Below are 8,301 nucleotides of genomic sequence, written 5' to 3'. Positions count from 1 at the left end.
CTCATGCATAACGTGATACGGTGGTGGCAATACGTTGCATCGCTACGTTGCTTCAATGCTAAACGCATTACCGTCTACAGTCATCGTCTACACTTCGATAACAAGTCTGCCCATTATTTCTTTTCTTTAAAATGATACGTCTTCACCAAGCATGATCTCAGCACGCAAGCGTTAGGTGGCCTTGTTGCATTTGATCAACGTCGCACTTTCGCCTTAAGTAGCTATACGTATCTCCAGGTCGATATCTCGTGCAGAGAGACTCCCAGTGTTTTGCGCAGTGTCATGATGCAGTAGACGTTCACAGCGTGTGTGCGTTTCCCGTTCAGGTGTTTATCTTGAACAAGAAACGTATACGATGCCATCGGCGAGAGAGGACCGCACCTTCCGCCCTGAAAGAAACACTTGTTTAGAAGCTGTTGCATTGTGGGAACGAAGTATTCCTCGCGAGCTTGGCCCCGGACCATGGCGCCTAGCCTACATTTTTGTGCATCCCTCATCAACAGAAAGTGAAGCTCAATTTCTTCACGCAGTCTCCGCTGTGAGAAATTTGTAGATGAGATTCCCTGCTCGATGCGAAGAAGCGCTAGCGCATTTTGTATTGATTGCAGTGCTACGTTGGAAATAACTTGCGAGTCCATATTTACTTAATATGATTTCGCATACTCCAGTCCTTTATCAGGGCAGAAGTGGGTACATTGTACAGTGTCAAAGAAGTAAATAAACATGTACGAAAAAAATGTACAAGGTACATATAAACGAAAACATTCTAAGGACATTAAAAAATTATTCAACGGGTAATGACTGAACGTTGCCAGGTATTCGACTCCATAGTTCTTAGGTGCGGGGAAAAGGTCATTACCTTAAAGTCAGTCCGAGACTGCAAGACAATGTTAAGTTCGTGAGTATTTCTTGACGTGAATGAAAAATAGGCACGCATTAAGTAGTTGTTCGACAAGGCATATCGGGATAAGTTGACCAAGAGACACTGCGCAAGTTGCGTGAATGCAATGTTACGCTGTTTAGAAAGAGCTGCAAGGCCAATGGGTGCTAGCTGGAAAGATGGTGAAAACTTCCTGTCGTTGCCTCGGTATACGAATCGAGTGGCCTTTTTCTGGATCGATTATATTCTGTTTATATCGGCAATTTCGTGCTGATTGCTGTATTATATGTTATTAATTTTGTTTCTTTTGGAGTGACTAGTAATGAACGACTTAGGTATTCACGCTTTTGCATGGTCGAGGGCACTAACATGGCCCCTTGCCTCGCGCTGAGTCCCATGGCAGAGAAGCAATGAGGTCAGCGAACAACAACACTTTTGCATCTTTTCGTCCTTGGGCGCAGGCGGGCAGCGGCTTTGTGCTCGAGCTCATTTCCCAGGGTTCTTTCCTTGTTTGTTCAGCGGAAGGCATGAACGGGTCAGTCTAACCGGCGCTTTTCACGCGTCGTCCAGACCTCGCGTCACGATTCCGTGGCCCGGACCCTCCTCCCTTCTTTGCACGAATCTGGCAGGAAGGCATACGCGCGCTTTCCCTTTTCTGTTGGCCAGGGTGCGTGCGTTCCTGCAGTTTAAAGGTCTACAAATTTGGCGGGCTGGCGAGTATTCAACACATGGCGCTGCGAGGTAATGCTTTCCAGCTCCTGGTACAGCACGTCCGCGTCGTACTGGTGACAGAACGTGACGTCATCTCGCTGGGCCGACGCTACCACCGCAAACCGTTTTCAAGAGATGAAAGAAAAAGCAAAAAAAAAAAATTAGAAAGAAAAGGAAGAAATAAATGCGAAGGTGAAAATCGTCGCCGCAGCTTCCCACTGAAATGTATGGGCTGTCGGAATACACGCGTGAGGCCATGGCTCCAAGAACGAAGTTCTCGAGTTGTTTAGAAGGCGTTGGCTGTACGAGCTGTGGTAATGCAACCATCTTCCACCGAGGCGCTGCTCCTTTCTTGTTCGGGGTTGGCTTAATTATAACGCCTTTTTCAGAAAGTTGCTGTAGCAGACTTGAATTTTCGCTTGAGGCTAAAGTATGCTGTATTTATTATTAGGTTTAGTGAGCTGCGTCTCGTGCATACGCATAAATATGACTCCGTAAGCGTTAGTAATTTTCAGACGTCACTGTCTCGGAACGTTCACGGCGCTTGCTCCACGGAAGATGCGCTAGCCTCGACGCAATTTTGCCCGATGGCGCTCTGCGCGGGCCCACTCAAGATCTCCTGCACCTCTAAGCATGCAGTTCCATGTCCGTTCCAGAAGAAAAAGAGACAGACGTCTGTAGGCGTAATCGATTTGCTGAAGTCGAGCGCGTAAAGCTCGTTTATTGACCAGGACCACAAGCCGCTACTTTCTGTAGTGCATTGGATAACGCTAGGGTCGACAACTGTGCATTGATCATAGATCAGCACCAGAAGATGCTTCCACAGATGAACATTTTTTGGGTAGAGGGAAAGGGGGGAGGTTGTTCACTCCTAACTGACGTCAGAGCGCGTGCGCTTCTCAAGCAACACTACAGAAAGGCAGGTCTTTGAGCAATAAAGCAGTAGTTCCAGTCCAGCGCCTGTGTATGTCCTTTTTCATGTGTGCGTGAACGTGTCAGTTTTAAGTGCGCTGCTTCACCAATATCATAGATCATCAGGGGTCGTCCCCGTAAATCAGCCATTTCAGGTAGCGGCGGATTGCTGATATCGGAGTAATGCTCGAGTAATGCTAACCACATGCGTCTCCTCAGCGCTCTCCTAAAGAACCTCGCTCTCTTCTTTTTCTTACTATCCCATAAATTCGGCGAATAGATTCTTTTTCGAAGCTACCGAAAGCTCGGAGCATTGGGCAGATTGACCTTTGCCGATGTACGAGTTCCTGAAGGTGTGACTTTAACTTCGTCGACACGTTCTTACAGTTCGGCGCTTCCATGGGCTCCTTGACGGTAGCTCGGATACCGCGAGTGAGTAACTTTCTGAGTACATGATCGGGACTAGTCGTGTACTGTATGCTCCTTCGCTAAGATTCGTTCGTCCAGGTCCGTTGCTCTGTCTAAAAGCTTTGCCTCTATGCGCGCAGCTCCATCATCTTTGCCGTTCAGTCGTGGAGACGGTCGCAGACCGGTGCTTTATATTACTCTCAGTATTGGGCTCATTGCTCTAAGCGATTACAAGGCGCTCGTTGCGGACCTATTCGTAAAGGTGCATGCGGAGTGAGCAAAATAGGTGCCCCCCCCTCCCCCTCCACTGCCATATCTCGCCCCCTGAATGCTTTGAAACGGGAGATGCTTGAGATGCTGGCCTTGGGACAATAGAGGTCAGCCAGACGTCGCGCGGCACCGAAAGAAGACGTCGCTAGCCGCAGAGTCATCACAATCGACTCGTTGCGACTTCTTTAAAGGACAGCCGGCAAGACGCGGCTAGTAGTGCCCGGGTCAAAGAGAGGGAGGCAGCCGTCAGCGCCCCTTGTTCGCGAAACGAACGGCCTTCCGTCTTGCTCTGCCTGTAGCAGCAGCCAATGCATGCTGCCTGGAGACGTTGTAAGTATGCGTCCATAGCTGATCGCCCGACGCCCCCTCTGGCGGGGCGACGGTTGATGACGTGTGCTGCATTGTCTCCGACGTAATGTGCAGCCGCTGTCGTACACACGCCTGCGTCAGACCCCGTGAGAACGGTGAGTCAGCCGAGCGGCCGTTGTCGGTGGAGGTGTGCGCGCGACGGCGTAACCTGATCGTTTGAGACCCCGCGGCGACTCCCGGTGGCATATACCGTGGTGCCAGCGAGTCGTGAGTGAAGAAAGGGGCCGCACGTGCTGGTGTAGTACGCACACGCCTTGCCGAACGTTTCGTAACCAGTGCGCGGCGGGAGTGGGCATGTCACACAGCGTCCTGGATCTCTGTGCAACCTTTTGTTACCCCCGAAGCATCAGACATTCAGGGCAGCGTTCCTCACCTTCTGCTGCTTTGATGCGACTGGTCTTGTCACTCTTTGAACAGCTTCGAAACCATCGACAAATATGTACTGCTGTCTGTCGCAAAAGTTTCCGAGTCAAAGAAAGCGCTCGCGGCCGTACCGAATTTCAAGCCGCGACTCTGAGGTCGGAAGCACTGCACTAATGTGTCTATTTCCGCGACGCTGTGTCTCTATTTCTTGTTCTTGTTCCCTAAGTGAACGGCGCAACCCACACCGGGGGTCGGCTATGGTGAAGGAGCTGTTAGCATTTTTGCTTAAATAAGTTAGGGTGATATGAAATAAGTATCTTGCATTGTCACGTGTTTCCTTCTTCTTCCGCCTCTTCTTTTTTTTTCTCTCTGTTTTTGTTATAAATACAATGTATGAACTGGGCCAACAGCGAACTCTTTTGAATAGCATAATTTCAAGGCTTCTTACACCTTTAAACGTCCATTACAAATTAGCGTCGGCACAACGCTATCGCGCAATCACTCAGTCCAGCCTCAGCAAAGGCTTGGAAGCATTTGCGATAAGCGTAGTTCGTAATCATCAGAATTTCTTGTAAGCTTTCTTCTCTCTGCTATAAATATCCATACGAGGGGCGGAAAGACGCAAAGCGCACAATACCAAAGTATGAACTTAAACCACTTGTACCACATTCTGAGCTACTTGTTGCCCTAATTCCTATTTAAATTTCCTTGGAAGAACGAGACGTCTACATTAAGAAACCTTCAGCAATGAAACTAGGAAGCATACTTTTACAAAGATTAATGCTTAAATTTTGTGCAATGCGTGGGCTATGTTCTATCACATTGAAAAAAAAAAATATTACACGTAACTTTCTTACAGCTATAGCTGTTCGGTCTTCTTCCCTGGCTAAACTCAGTGTGCGGCGTTGACGTCTAAGATAACTGCCGAAGGCTGAGAAGCTTCCGCTTTGAGAACTTTGCATGACACGACATGCAAATACGTAGTAAGAAACAGTTTACATTCAACAAGTTATGTCTTTACCCGCCGTGGTGGCCTAGTGGCTTTGGCGTTGCGCTGCTTAAGCCCGACGTGGCTGGTTCAAATCCCAGCCGCGGTAGCCGCATTTCGATGGGGGGCCAAATGCCAAGACACCCCTGCACCGTCCATTGTGTGCTCCTTAAAGAGCCGCAGCTGGTCAAATTGTTCCGGAGGCCCCCGCTACCGCGTGCTTCATAATCATATTGTAGTTGTGGCACGTAACACCCCAAAATTTAAATAATTAGATTATGTCTTCAAATTTGACAACAAAATATTTTACTGTAATTATCTATCGTCGTCATCATCACATTTTATGCTCACTATAAAACGTAGGCCTTTCCCAGAGACCTCTAAGCACCCCTATCACACTTGCAGTATTTGAAAACGCGGATACTGATAATAATGAAGGAGCTGTATTTTGCCCAGTCACTGCATAAGTTGACGTTCACGCATGCGCCTGTTAGGATGATGATGCCACGCATGTTGTTCACTCATACCACGATGCATTTCTTTCTTGTTCTCAAACAACTGAGCATAACCAACGTGGCCCACAGGAACCAGTTTCAGTGATACCAGTATATGTCCAGTGTTCGCGAGACAATCCAATGTCGAATTCGGTACCTGCAACGTATATTGCTTCGACATAGGACATATTTCACTATATCCGAGTTCGTAATAACTGTATTTCCCCGGGCACTAACGCGAAGAACTGCTCTACTGTTGAGAGTATGGTGTGGTTATCTTTGCAATCAATCTGCAGAGCTCCCGATGTGTTTCAGGCCCCTGCTGCTTCACAATGACTAGCTATAGCTCCCGCGCTGCGTAAGGCCACGACGCGTCGCGTGGTGAAGCACTAACGATCGTTTTTATCAGGCGCCGCAACGGGTCAGCGCGTGATAAACCCCCTTTTCAAGGTCCCGCCAACGAGGCACGGCGTGCTCGAGCTTTGCCGCCCGATGCCAACAGGCCACAAATCATATTCGCCCGTGCATTGTATACACCTCCAGATGAGCACCTTTCACGCGCACGGAGTGGGTGGCTGCGGAATAGGTGGCTTCGTCGTTATCAACGGCGCTGAGAACCACAATGTGATGCAACAAGAGACGATCCCGCGCGCCGTCCAAGCCGGCCCCGAAAGGCGAGCCGCTGCCTTTATAGATGCATTGTCTTATACGGCGGCGAGAAGAATACAAAAAAAGAAAAGAAAAAGAAGAAGAGAAAGAAAGAAGTGCAACACGTGAACTAAGCAGATCAGAGAATGGGAACCAGGCGTGCATCGGATGCCAACATCGTCGGAGCGGGTGTCATGGGGTTGATCCCGGCACGGAGCATTCGTCCGCCGCGCTGGGGACAACTTCCTGGATGTTCTTTATAGTGGGCCAGGCTGGAAGCACAGAGAGAAAAGAGGAAGGGGGAGGAGGGGGGGACGAGTCGACTGGAACGGGGTGCGCTCTTTGATATATGAAGGTCATCGGAGTGTGCCACCAAGTGCCTGGTTGTCTGCATGTTGGCGCGTACATGCATGCGAACGGCGCGGGCCGCACCGTTGTAAGTGCCTTCCTGTTTGGTCCCCCTTTCGTTTTAGCGGACAGGCCGTGTTCTCTGGGTCAGGGCCAATTACGGGTGCGCCGCCGGTTCTCGAGGGGGGTCGGGGGGGGGGGGGGCTCTGCTGGTCAAGTGACCCGTTATTACGCGCCGCATCGCATGGCATACCGCGCCGCTGTTGCGTCGTGCAAGCCCCATGCGGCACCTTGCGAGGGTCACCGTGTTTCTTCTTTAATGGCGAATAACTTGTCCCCTCCTCCTCTCCTAGTCCGCTCCCCCTCTCCTTCCGTCCCGCTCGCAATTAAGGCCGCGACGTAACAGAAAGAATGCTTTGTTTCGCCGGTTTGTACACAGCGCGGGTCTTCTGCTGAAGCTGTGTATAGAGGCATACGCTCGTCGACTGTTTATAAGCCGATGCCTTCTTGAGACGTAACGAAGGTATTCATGTCTCGCTGCTGATATAATCATCATTGTTATCGTCATCATTTCATTTCAGCCGACTGCAGGACGAATACTTCTATTTGTAGTTCCCCCACGATCAACGTTGACATCATCATCATCATCATCATCATCATCACCACCACCACCACCACCACCATTATTATTATTATTATTATTATTATTATTATTATTATTATTATTATTATTATTATTATTATTATCAACAACGCCACCATTACCCGATTTAAACTGACTACAGGGCGAGAGAGACCTGCCATTCCACCTCTCCTGCGTCAGTCGAACCCACCTCAATCTGTGCCTGCAAATATCGTAATATGACAGCCTAATCCTACGCCTCATTTCTTGCATTATTAATGCATTATTGCATTAATGCATCATTTTCATGCATTACATAGGCTAAACACTCCTTTCTAATCTCAGTTAGTTCATGTACATCAGGTGGCTACTTTTGCTCCGCAATCTGTACTGCCGCATTTATTTCTTTTACAATTTTGCTCCTATCGTTTCCCCCTTCCATCCGCCGTTTCATGGTTGATATAACTTCCTTTCAAGTTTCTTCATTAGCCTCCAAGTGTCGGTCCACTGTGGCACGTCGTCTTAAAGATCTCTAATGGGGTATTACATAAGGGAAAAAGGCAGAAGATATGTCTCGTAATAAAGTGTAATATAGTAGCCATGTCATTTGATGTACATTAGAAAGGATAGAACAGTATGTATTAACGCAAGGTGTAAGAACGCAGCCAAAAGAAGTAGAATGTGTACAACAACATATTATAAACAAGTACAAGTAATTGAAACCACAGTATGCACCAATACCTAAATGGTTTATAATCACGTAAAGTGACTGCGTTCTATTGGTTACCTATTTGTGTGTAGTTGAAAAACACTCCAGAACAACGCCTCTGCATAGCGCTATCCGCACTCCCCGTCATCTTAAAGGACGCGGTAGTTCAAAGGTCGCGTTCAGATAGCTGTGGCCACCGACGCAGGGACTCCGCTGGCCAACTGCCGGCACTGACAATTGCACACTTGCAAGAGAGAGAGAGAGAGAGAGAGAGAGAGAGAGAGAGAGAGAGAGAGAGAGAGACGTACCTAAAGATCAACTGTATTGACAAATGTCTACAACTTCCAAAGGTCTGAGCATTCACTGTGTGATATTCTACTGGAAGCACTTCTACCAGTTTTATCGGGCCTCGCCCTAACCGCGTGCGAACGGGTTCGCACGCTTTCTTTGAATACTGCGTTGCGGGTACTCGTATTGGATAACGTCAGGACTGAGACGAAGCAGAAACATCTATAATTGAGTTCGTCGAGATCCATTTTAACAATACTGAAAGACAATAGTGAATTCAACTACATGGAA

The sequence above is a fragment of the Dermacentor andersoni genome, chromosome 6 (assembly GCF_023375885.2).
Source record: "Dermacentor andersoni chromosome 6, qqDerAnde1_hic_scaffold, whole genome shotgun sequence".
Taxonomy (NCBI): domain Eukaryota; kingdom Metazoa; phylum Arthropoda; class Arachnida; order Ixodida; family Ixodidae; genus Dermacentor; species Dermacentor andersoni.
This window is presented reverse-complemented; position numbering follows the sequence as displayed.